This window comes from Medicago sativa, chromosome 8 (genome assembly GCF_051527215.1).
Source record: "Medicago sativa cultivar Bolivia chromosome 8, Bolivia_mono, whole genome shotgun sequence".
Lineage (NCBI taxonomy): Eukaryota > Viridiplantae > Streptophyta > Magnoliopsida > Fabales > Fabaceae > Medicago > Medicago sativa.
The window spans coordinates 85253256-85265110 of NC_140756.1; positions in this window are offsets into that span (position 1 = coordinate 85253256).

Here is an 11855-nt window from a genome sequence, read left to right on the forward strand (position 1 = left end):
GATCATTGGGTGCTCATCACATTCATTTTATTATGGTTAGCTTCAAACTTAGAAATATAATATTAATTTGGTCTTAATATACCTAATTAAATTTCACAATAATTCTGATCTTATCCTAGTCAAGGCTCTAGAGTGCAAACATCATGAGTTAATTTTCATAACTCTTAAGAGCCAATATTATGATTTTTCATTTGGAAGGGTGGAAATTTGTGAAATACTCATTTAGTGGATATTTTAAGGTAATATTACAACTCTAGTTGTATAAATATTAGTAGAACTGTAGAAGATGCAAAATATCATCAAATGCTTGTTTTCAACATGCCTTGAAGTAAAATGTATCTTACAACACGAGCAACCTATAATTTAACCAAGTAATTTGAGGGTAAACTTAGTGTTAAGGAACTACATGCATCCACACTCATACCCCCTACCCAGGTTTTTCATCTAAATTACTAGGCTACTTCTGATTTTAACAATATTTCAGGACCTTTTGTTGCTGAGTAGTGAAGTTGAGTTCAAAAAAAGCAAGAGATTGAAACCAAAGACTGGTTTTGAACTCGCCAGTGTTTAAACCAAATAGAGAAATGGATTTTTATTATGAAATAACCACAATTGTGGCACTGCAACAAACACATACATGAAGTGTTTCTGTCAGAAAAAAAAAAAAAAAAAAACTGCATATGAAGTGATATTCTTTCACTTTTAGATGCAATAACATCAAATTGCTTTACAATCTCAACCTAAACTTTTCCTCTCCTGCAAGATTGCATCTAGTGGTAGTCTACGTCCTAACTTAGTGCCATAGTGTACATGTTTAAGTTGCAGTTGCCATCACTTCCATCATCCCAGCTCGTTGTGTGCCAAACAAAGCTATCACATAACAGTTTGCATCTCCATCTACTGCTTTATGAAGACGGGTCATTCTAGCGAAAAGTGTAACTAACTCATGCAATCAACTGAAGTATGTGTTCTAATCAAGCTTTTATGAATGCCAATTGCTTCTCTTCCATGTAGTTGTAGGTTGGAGAAGATCCAAGAAAATGGTCTTCTTTATCAACCACCTGCACTTGTTGGAGTTGGTTGTGGCTATGAAGCCATCCTTACATGCAACAGAAAAATTAGTTATTAGTATATGTTATCTATTAGAAAAACATGTAAGATAATGCCAACTTTGCTATCCACAACACAATTATTTTTCAAAAAAGTATTAGTATGAGTATGTTGTAACTCAAAATTACCTTTTGATTCAATCCATATTTCACAATGAGTGCTTAATTTTTTTGTAAAGCTCCTTTATGCCCCTCATTGAAGTCTTAAAGTCATGATTTTGGTTTAATGGTTACAATCTCAAATTTAGTAGTCTATTTGGTCTGATTTCTGGATAGCAAAGAGAAAGAAGGCTTTAAGTTGCTCAATCATATGCCTTTGATTGATGAAAGTTCTTGGTTTTGAGGACTTTAGGGTCGAGAAGACAAGCTTATCACAGGTGCATGAGAGCTCAAGAACCTGAGGAATTCTCTTTTGTAATCAGAACACAAAGATTTGTATCAGGCTGTGAGTGCCGTTGGTTTTCCTATTGACAGTAAAAAAAGGAACAAGATAACTAGGAAGTGAGACCTAGAACTCTCCAACAATGGATCTAATACAATTTATATCAACATATTACCTGAAATTATTGCGCTAATGAGATATGTAGTTGTTCAGTGCAATTGACAAAGTTTATGACTATTTCAAGCGAATAATCAATTAAATTTTCTAACAAACCAATCTATATCTATCTACCTATCTATCTATATATCTATTTTCACTTTTGTTGTACCCTACTCGGGAAGTCTATAAAAAATGGCAATTCATGCAAGTATATGTTTTTAACCTCAACTATTATTTGCATAAAAATTGAAATTTATGAATTTATTTTGCAAATCTTTTATATAGTAAATTATATAAATCAAATTAACCTTTTTTAAAGATAGAGTTTAAATTAAGTATTTTAATTTTTTAGTTAGTATATATGAATGTAGTACTAATTGTTATCATCTATTATATATGTTCATTTTCACACTTATATTTTCGGCATTATTATTTGTTTATCCGTTTTATATAAATATTTGTTGGTCATCATTTTCTCCAAGCAACTATTGAATGATAACTCTTCAATCCCTCTTTTATACTATTCATCTCTTGATTATTCATTGATTTCTATAACATGATAGGGACTTAAGTTACTCTTAGATTGACCAAATATTTCAACTCTATTTTTTTTTTTATTGATATCACATAATTCTTAGCCTAATTTTCTAACTTTCTGTTTTCTTTTATTCCATAAAGAGGATCTAACAAATTTTACATGTGAATACCATTGTGTGTATATGTGATTTTGTACACAATTGCTAAATGTTTGATGTACAAATTTTCGGTTTTGTTCAACACTTTCTCAAAGCAACTATTGAATGACACCTCTTCAATTTTATATTGTAGTTTCCCCCCTCTTTTTTACTCTCCATATTTTGATTACTCATTGATTTCTATGACATAATAAGGACTCAATTTAATCTTAGGTTGACTGAATATTATAATTTTCTTTTATTGATATATAAAGTTTGTTGGTGAATTAATGGAAGAGGATAAACGAAGCTTCTATTTTCACAAGTCTATGAAAAGTGGCAGCTCTTGATATTTGTTGTACAAATTTCGGGTTTCGTTCATCATCACTTTCATCAAGCTATTATTAACCTATACTTCTTCAATTTTGTACTGTAGTTTTTCTCTCCTCTTTTTTACAATTCATCTCATGACTATTCATTGGTTTCTATGATATGACAGAGACTCGTTTGCTTAACAACTGAAAATTTAGCCCTATTTTTTATATAGTCTAAAATTAGAGTCTTTATATAAATATTAATAATATAGAACATGAAAAAGTTATATAAATATTAATAATATAGAACATGAAAAAGTAAACGTTCAATCCCTTTTTATTCAAATATATAAAATTAAATATTGAAGAATGTATCTTACATGAAAAACTATTTTACTCCGTGAAAACTAGTGTCGACTATTTTTTCATTGTAAAACGTAACTTTTATGTACTATGTATTCTTTCTTTTTTGTCAAGTATCTACTACGTATTATATTTACTTGATATGAAAAAAAAATATATTTTTTTTAAATCAAAGAATAATTCAATAGACCTATCAAATTATTAGTTCCAATAAAGAAATAAAAATTATAATTAAACCCGTGCGTCATTGTTTAGAAGAAACCAAACAGTTAAATTTTGATTTCATATGCCACTTAACAATGAACAAGGTTACACATAACAACATCAATTGTAATATTATTTTTCTGGAATCAATTGTGAGGCTGTAAGATCAACCGTAACATTAACAAACTGTAGATTGTTTTTCTATATCAGAGACTCTTCACATTAACTAACTGTAGATTGTTTTTCTATATCAGAGACTCTTCGACGGTGAGTTTATAACATCAACTAACATATGACATGTTGAACAATCTTAATTTCAAAAAGCAAATAATAGAAATGCATATAAGACAAAAAACTTGAAGATACATAACGAAAGTATCTCATCATGATCAACTTGTAAGAATTCACTTAAGTGAATCCAAAAAACTTAAAAGACACGTAACAAAAGTATTTCATCATGAGAAAATCGCTTATTTAACTATAAAAGAAAAACAATATGGAGGAGTGATTTTTGATCATAATTGACCTTAATTCACTTCTTTTCGGTAGATTCAAAGGAACAAAAATGATGACATCTAGAGTTTGAAAAAGAGTTTCAATAATACTTACTAGTTTAGTTTATTTATTCATTTACTATTTTTTCTATTTCAAACATAACCGATCTCTATAAAAAGGGTTAATAGGGTTTTATCCCCTGCCATTTGGGGGCTTTTTGGTTTAACCCCCTGTGGAAAAAAAAACTTGAAGATTCCCCCCTGCAAAATAAAGATTCCTTGGTTTACCCCCCCCAAAGCCAACAGTCAGCTGCTGACTGGACAAATTTGATGACGTGGCGTGCTGACATGGTATTTTATTTACTTTTTTATTTTTTTTAATTTCCACGTGGCAAAATTAAAAAAATAAAAAAAAGAAAAAAATTAAAAAAATTATGGAATTAAAATAAAATTGTGGAATTAAAAAATTAAAATAAAATGAAATTAAAAAAACAAATTCTTATAAAAATTATGGAATAAAATTGTCGAATTTTTTCTATTTTTAATTTCTCTGAAAAAAAATGAAATTAAGATTTTGACAAATTCTGGATTTTTTTTGAAAATTATAAAATAAAAAATTCTGGATTTTTTTTGGAAATTATAAAAGAATTAATATTATCTAACATTTTTGTTTTGAAAATTAAGTTCCAGAATTTTTTTTTATAAAAATATACGAATTTTTTTTTCTAATTTTTTATCTTTTTATTTTGATGATTAAAAGTCATTTAACCCATTAAAAAAATTCAATTTCTTCTCTCTTCTCTTCTTCTCCAGCGACTCTCTTCTTCTTCCCACCAACATTCTTCATCTTTTTATCAAACTCAATCCCCAATTCTTTTCCCTCATAATCTTCTTCTCTCTATCTCATCTTCTCTTTCAAGAACACAACACCACACAACAAAACAACAACAACCCACAACAAACCACAACAACAATAAACACAAACCCAAAAAGCTCATTTCCTCTCAAATCAAAGCAACAACAACTACCCACAGCAACAACACAACAACAGCAGAAAGCTCCTTTCCTCTCTATCGCGTTTGGGTTTGTTGCTGGATTTAGAAACAAGAAAATCAATGACAAAGGTTGCTATGTTTCTTGGTTTTGTAATTGTTGTTGGATTGCTGCTGGATTTAGAAATTTAGAAATAAGAAATCGAATCTGAGGGAGAGAAATCGAATTTTCCCTTTCTCAAATTTCTCAAAATCTAACTTGGTGATGAAAGGGAAGAGAAATACTGAGTTTTTTGAGTTTGAAATCTTCACTGGATCTGTGCCTAGCTGTGTTGTTGTGTTCTTGTTGTTATTGTTGTGGGTTGTTGTTGTTGCTGCTGCTGCTGTGTTGTGTTGATGATGAGAGATGATGGAAATTGATGAGAAGATGAAGGTGAAGGGAAGTTGTTGAAGAAGAAGAAGAAAAAGGATACGGTGGAAAGAAGAGAGAAGAAGAAGGGTTTTTTTTTGAAGTTTTTTTTTAATTGTAAATTACAAAAATTAAATATCATTAAGGGTATTTTAGGTATTTTACTTTTTTAAACATTTTTAAAAAAATTAAAAATTAAAAAAATGACGTGTCAATGCCATGTCACCCATCGTTACACAGTCAGCATGCCAAATCATCAAATTTGTCCAGTCAGATGCTGACTGTTGGCTGTGGGGGGTAAACCAAAGAATCTTCATTTTACAGGGGGAGTCTCCAAGTTTTTTTTTGGCAGGGGTATACCAAAAGTCCCTCAAATGGCAGGGGGTAAATGAAACACCCCGTTTTCCCAACATAAAAATTTCATTTAAAATCAGAGTATTTTGATCACAACGGAATGTCACATACTTCATTTAAATCATAAAACGGATAATAATAATTACCCTTCAAATTCAACATCATGGAAATCTTAAAATTGTTGCAGCGGAAAATAGTTCAACATCTAAAAGTCTTGGCACGCAGGCCTTATTGGAAAATCTCATAAATTAGTTCATAAAAGAGACACGTAAGGAATAGAAGTAAAAGCAAGCCCCCATCCCGTTACGTATCAGAGCACCTAGACACCAACAAAGAGTCCACTCATGAACGCCTCTAATCTTTATTACCTGCACATTACCCACGGTCGAGGCAACATATACGCAGAAGGGGTGAGATTTCATAATCAATACATTAAGCATATAATCCAATAAAATGCATTTAACAACTTAAACATTAATAACATATCAACAATTAACAATTAGCACATTTTTCATTACATAACAAATACAATCATCAAATACCATTACTAATTTTCATCACAAATCATCCTTGACCATGCAACTCTATCAACTCAACAACAACTTAGCAACACGACTCATCTTTGACCATGCAACTCTATCAACTCGACAACAACCTGACAACTTAAACATCATGAACTTCTTGATATGCAAATGCATGTGGTACCAATCAGCAACAAAATGAGCATAATAGGCTCTTCAACGTGTGAGCACAAAGGCTGCCGGGCCTAAAGCCCCCAACTTTAATGAGCACAAAGGCTGCCGGGCCTAAAGCCCCCAACTTTAATGAGCACGAAGGCTGCCGGGCCTAAAGCCCCCAACTTTAATGAGTATGCAATGAACTCGACTTCCAACAACTTAGACAACGACGTGTACAACTCATACGACTCATAATCATGGACAACTTCTTAAATTCCAACAACATAGACCGACTCATGCAACCTCAAGACACTACAGTCGACAACAGAAAACAGCAGCGACATACAACAATTAACAACACTGGAATGTGTTAACATTCACATAAAGAATTAATTACATCAATATGAATAGCACAAAACATCATTATAGCATTCATGTAGTAACACTTCTAATTTCAGTCACCATAACAGACTTCTGGAGCTTATGAAAGCATCCTAAACAGCTCTCTAACTTACTTCTAAGGTCATCTCAAGACTACACGTGCGAAAGGATCGCATCGGGACAATTTTGGGCGACTAACAGCCTAACTCGCAGTGGCGAGTAACTTCACTCGCAATGGCGAGCAAAGTGTGCATTCTGGGTTCCTACGTATTTACTTGCAGTGGCGAGTTATTCTGCTCGCAGTTGCGAGCTCACAGGTCACTCGCAGTTGCGAGTTGTGCTGCTCGCAGTTGCGAGTTCTGGGTTCTAGCTCGCAGATGCGAGTGTTCTTGCTCGCAGGTGCGAGCGATGAATGTCAGTACGGCCAGAAACCTAAAAATTCCAACTTTTCACTTAATCTCCTAATTTTATCCTCAATTCAACATCTAATTATCATCTTATGGTGTATCTAAGTTCTGTACACTAATTTAACATCAACCTAACATCTTTTCATGAATCAATCATCAAATTCGGTCTTAAACCTAATTCCCAATTCTCACCAAAACTTAATCTAATCATGCTAAATTTATCCTATAGAATCATACTCTTAATAATATTGAGAATTAGTCTCACCCTTACCTTGTAATTGCAGAATCGATAGCCTCTCCCTCTGGTTCTCCTCTTCTGACTCTTTCTCTCTTTTCTCCAAAAGCGTTTCACGTAAAAACGTTTCCCACTTATGTCTGTATTATTTATTTACTCTTATTACTCATCTCACCTATAAACTTACTCTTTCCACCTCACAGCCCAACTTCTAATATTTTTATTTTATTTCTAATATCTTATTTTATTTAATAATAAAATAAGTCACACCAACATAACAACTTCACAACATCAAATACTCCACATAATTCATTCATAAATCATATAACTTACTCAAATCATAAATCACATAAATTACACAAATTATAAATCATATAAGCATATATTTATAAATATATTCTAAACTTCATTGAATTAATTAAATAGTTAAGACGGGCGTTACAACTCTCCCCAACTTATAGAATTTTCGTCCTCGAAAATTTACCTCAAGAAAACAACTCTGGATAAGACTCCATCATCTTACTCTCTAGCTCCCATGTCAGGCTTTCACCAGTCGTTCCACTCCAAACAACTCTCACTAGAGGAATCTCCTTGCCTCTCAACGTCTTCATCTTGCGATCATCAATCCTCAAGGGTAAGGTCTCTACCGTAAGGTTGTCTCTAACTTGCACATCATCACTCTGAATCACATGGGACGGGTCTGGAACATACTTCCTCAATTGCGACACATGGAATACATCATGCAAATTTGATAAATGCGGTGGTAAGCCAACTCTGTAAGCCACCGTGCCAATTCTCTCTGATATCTGATAAGGACCAATAAACTTTGGAGTCAACTTCTTTGACTTCAATGCACGGCCAACCCCGGTCGTTGGAGTAACCCTCAAGAACACATGGTCTCCCTCTTGAAACTCAAGGTCTTTCTTACGCTTATCATGGTAACTCTTCTGTCGACTCTGCGACGCTTTCATCTTCTCTTGAATCATTTTCACCTTCTCGGTAGTCTGTTGAACAATTTCTGGTCCTAGAACCACACTTTCACCTGTCTCAAACCAACACAACGGAGTCCTACACCTCCGACCATACAAAGCCTCGAAAGGTGCCATCCCAATACTGGAATGATAGCTATTGTTATAAGTGAACTCTATCAACGGAAGATGACTATCCCAAGTTCCACCTTGCTCAAGCACACATACTCTCAACAAATCCTCAAGTGACTGAATCGTTCTTTCCGACTGACCATCTGTCTGAGGATGATAAGCCGAACTCAATCTCAACTTAGAACTTAAAGCCTCTTGCAAACTCTTCCAAAATCTAGAAGTAAATCGTGGATCTCTATCTGACACGATGCTTGAAGGAACACCATGCAATTTCACTATGTCTCGAATATAAATCTCTGCCAACTGAGCCACAGGAAAACTAATATTAATCGGAAGGAAATGTGCCGACTTCGTCAATCTGTCAACAATCACCCAAATAACGTCATTTCCCTTAGGAGTATTCGGCAAACTTGTCACAAAATCCATGGATATACTATCCCATTTCCATTCTGGTACATCTAACGGTGTCATCAACCCAGCAGGTTTCTGATGCTCTACCTTCGACTTCTGACAAATCAGACAAGAGTACACAAATTGTGCCACATCACGTTTCAATCCTGACCACCAAAACAGCTTCTTTAAATCATGATACATCTTTGTAGCTCCCGGATGAATGCTCAAGCTACTCCTATGACTCTCTTCCAGAAACATCCTTTTTATCTCATCATTGTCTGGAATACAAATCCTACCTCGGAACCTCAACACACCTTGATCATCGACTTTAAAGTCACCATCTTCAGTTTGATTACTAGCAACCAACAAGTCCACAAACTTAACATCAACCTTCTGTGCATCTCTAATACTTTTTAAGAAATCGTTATCAATTTTCAGCATTCCTAACTTAACGCTCCGAGACGACATTTCACAAACTAAGCTCATATCTCTAAATTGTTCAAGTAATTCAAATTCCTTCACCATCATAGCAGACATATGTAAACTCTTCCTACTTAAGGCATCCGCAACAACGTTAGCTTTACCCGGATGGTAATTCAAGTTAAAGTCATAATCTTTCAACAATTCGAGCCACCGCCGCTGTCGCATATTCAATTCTTTTTGATCAAACAAATACTTCAAGCTCTTGTGATCACTAAACACCTCAAATCTCGAACCATACAAGTAATGTCTCCAAATCTTAAGGACAAATACGACTGCAGCTAACTCAAGGTCACGAGTAGGATAGTTTCGTTCATGAGTTCTCAACTGTCTTGATGCATAAGCAACAACTTTACCATCTTGCATAAGTACACCGCCTAAGCCCAATTTGGACGCATCACAATACACTGCAAAAGGTTCATCAGGTTTTGGCAAAATCAAAACTGGAGCCGTCGTCAAACGCTTCTTCAATTCATTAAAACTGTTCTCACAATGAACATCCCACACAAAGGCTTTACCTTTACACGTCAACTGTGTTAACGGAAGTGCCAACTTAGAAAATCCTTCTATAAATCTCCGATAGTATCCTGCCAAACCCAAAAAGCTTCTAATCTCTGTAACTGACCTAGGAGTCTCCCATTGTGATACTGCTTCAACTTTAGATGGATCAACCGCAATACCACTACTAGAAATAACATGGCCCAGAAAACTTACCTCGTTCAACCAGAATTCACACTTAGACAATTTAGCATACAACTTCTTCTCCTTCAGCACTTGCAAAACGATTTTCAAATGTTCTGCATGTTCTTCTTCTGTCTTAGAGTAAATCAAAATATCATCGATGAACACAACCACAAAGCGATCCAAAAATGCATGGAAAATGCGATTCATATACTCCATAAACACGCCAGGCGCATTACTCACACCAAAAGGCATCACCTTATATTCATAATGACCATATCGCGTCCTAAAGGCCGTCTTCTGCATATCTTCATCTTTTACTTTAATCTGATGATAACCCGACCTTAAATCAATCTTGCTGAACACACGTGCACCCACCAGCTGGTCCATCAAATCATCAATTCTAGGAAGTGGATATCTATTCTTTATAGTTACTTTATTCAGTTGTCGATAATCAATGCACAACCTCATACTTCCATCTTTCTTCTTAACCAACAATACCGGAGCTCCCCAAGGTGAAACACTCGGTCTAATGAACTTCTTATCTAGCAAATCCTCCAACTGTTTCTTCAACTCAGCCAACTCAGAAGCTGACATACGGTAAGGTGTCATAGACACAGGCTTCGTTCCCGGAACAAGGTCAATAGAAAATTCAACTTCTCTTTCCGGTGGTACATCAGGGATTTCATCAGGGAAAACTTCAGGAAAATCACACACCACTTGCAACTTATCAATCACTGCTTGATTCTCCAATGATAAGGATGCCATCAAGGAAAACATCAAGATCCCATCACGTTCTAATTGCTTCAGCTGCTTAGTAGACAAAAATTCTGCTCCACTTTCCTCTTCGGCAGAAGAGAAACGCACCGTTTTACTAAAACAGTTAATGAGAACATGGTTGTACTCTAACCAGTTCATACCAAGAATTACATCCATTCCACTCAGAGGCAGACAAACTAAATCAATCTCAAAATCACGATCAAACATAGACAAAGGACATCGTAAGCAAACAAGAGAAGTAGTCACCGAACCCTTAGCTGGAGTTTCGACGACCATTTCTCCACTCATATCAGACACAGCAAGACCCAACTTAGAAGCACAATCAAAAGCAACAAAACAATGTGTAGCACCAGTATCAATAATAGCAACTAAAGGAGTATTGTTAATATAACAAGTACCTCTGATCAAACGATCCTCATTTTCAGTCTGAGTACCAGTCAAAGCAAACACTTTCCCTCTAGTCTGAGTCTTCTTCGGATTCGTACACTGAGACCCAATATGACCCTCTTCTTTGCAGTTAAAACACACAATGTCCGCATGCTTACACTCTGCAAGTGTATGTCCTTTACTGCCACAACGAAAGCACCGTTTAATATCCTTAGTACAAGCAGTACTCTTATGGCCTTTCTCGCCACAAGTGTAACAAACAACCTCAGCACCAGCATCCTTCTTATTAGACCTCCTCTCATCATTAGCTCTTCCTTTTCCTTTGTCAGCAGGAGCACTGTAAGGCTTTGGGCGACTTTGTTGGCCCTTGCCCCTCTTCTCACTCATAATCTTATAATGAGCTTTGCTGTCATCTTCATAGATTCTGCATCTGCTCACCAAAGCAGAAAAGTCACGGATCTGTTGGTAACCAATGGCTCGCTTAATATCAGCACGCAAACCATTCTCAAACTTGATACACTTGGAGAACTCAGCATTGTCCCCCGTGTAGTGTGGATAGAACTGAGCCAGCTCCACAAACTTTGCTGCATACTCTGTCACCGACATGTTTCCTTGCTTTAGCTCAAGGAACTCGATCTCTTTTCTCCCGCGAACATCCTCAGGAAATTATCTGTTTAGGAATTCTCTCTTGAACACAACCCAAGTAATAACTGCATCATCCTGCTCTAGGGTAGGTTGGAGGCTCACCCACCAGTCATCAGCTTCCTCAGCCAGCATATGCGTTCCAAAACGCACCTTCTGATCATCAGTACATTGCATAACTCTGAAAATTCTCTCAACCTCCTTGAGCCACGTCTGTGCTCCATCAGGGTCGTACCTT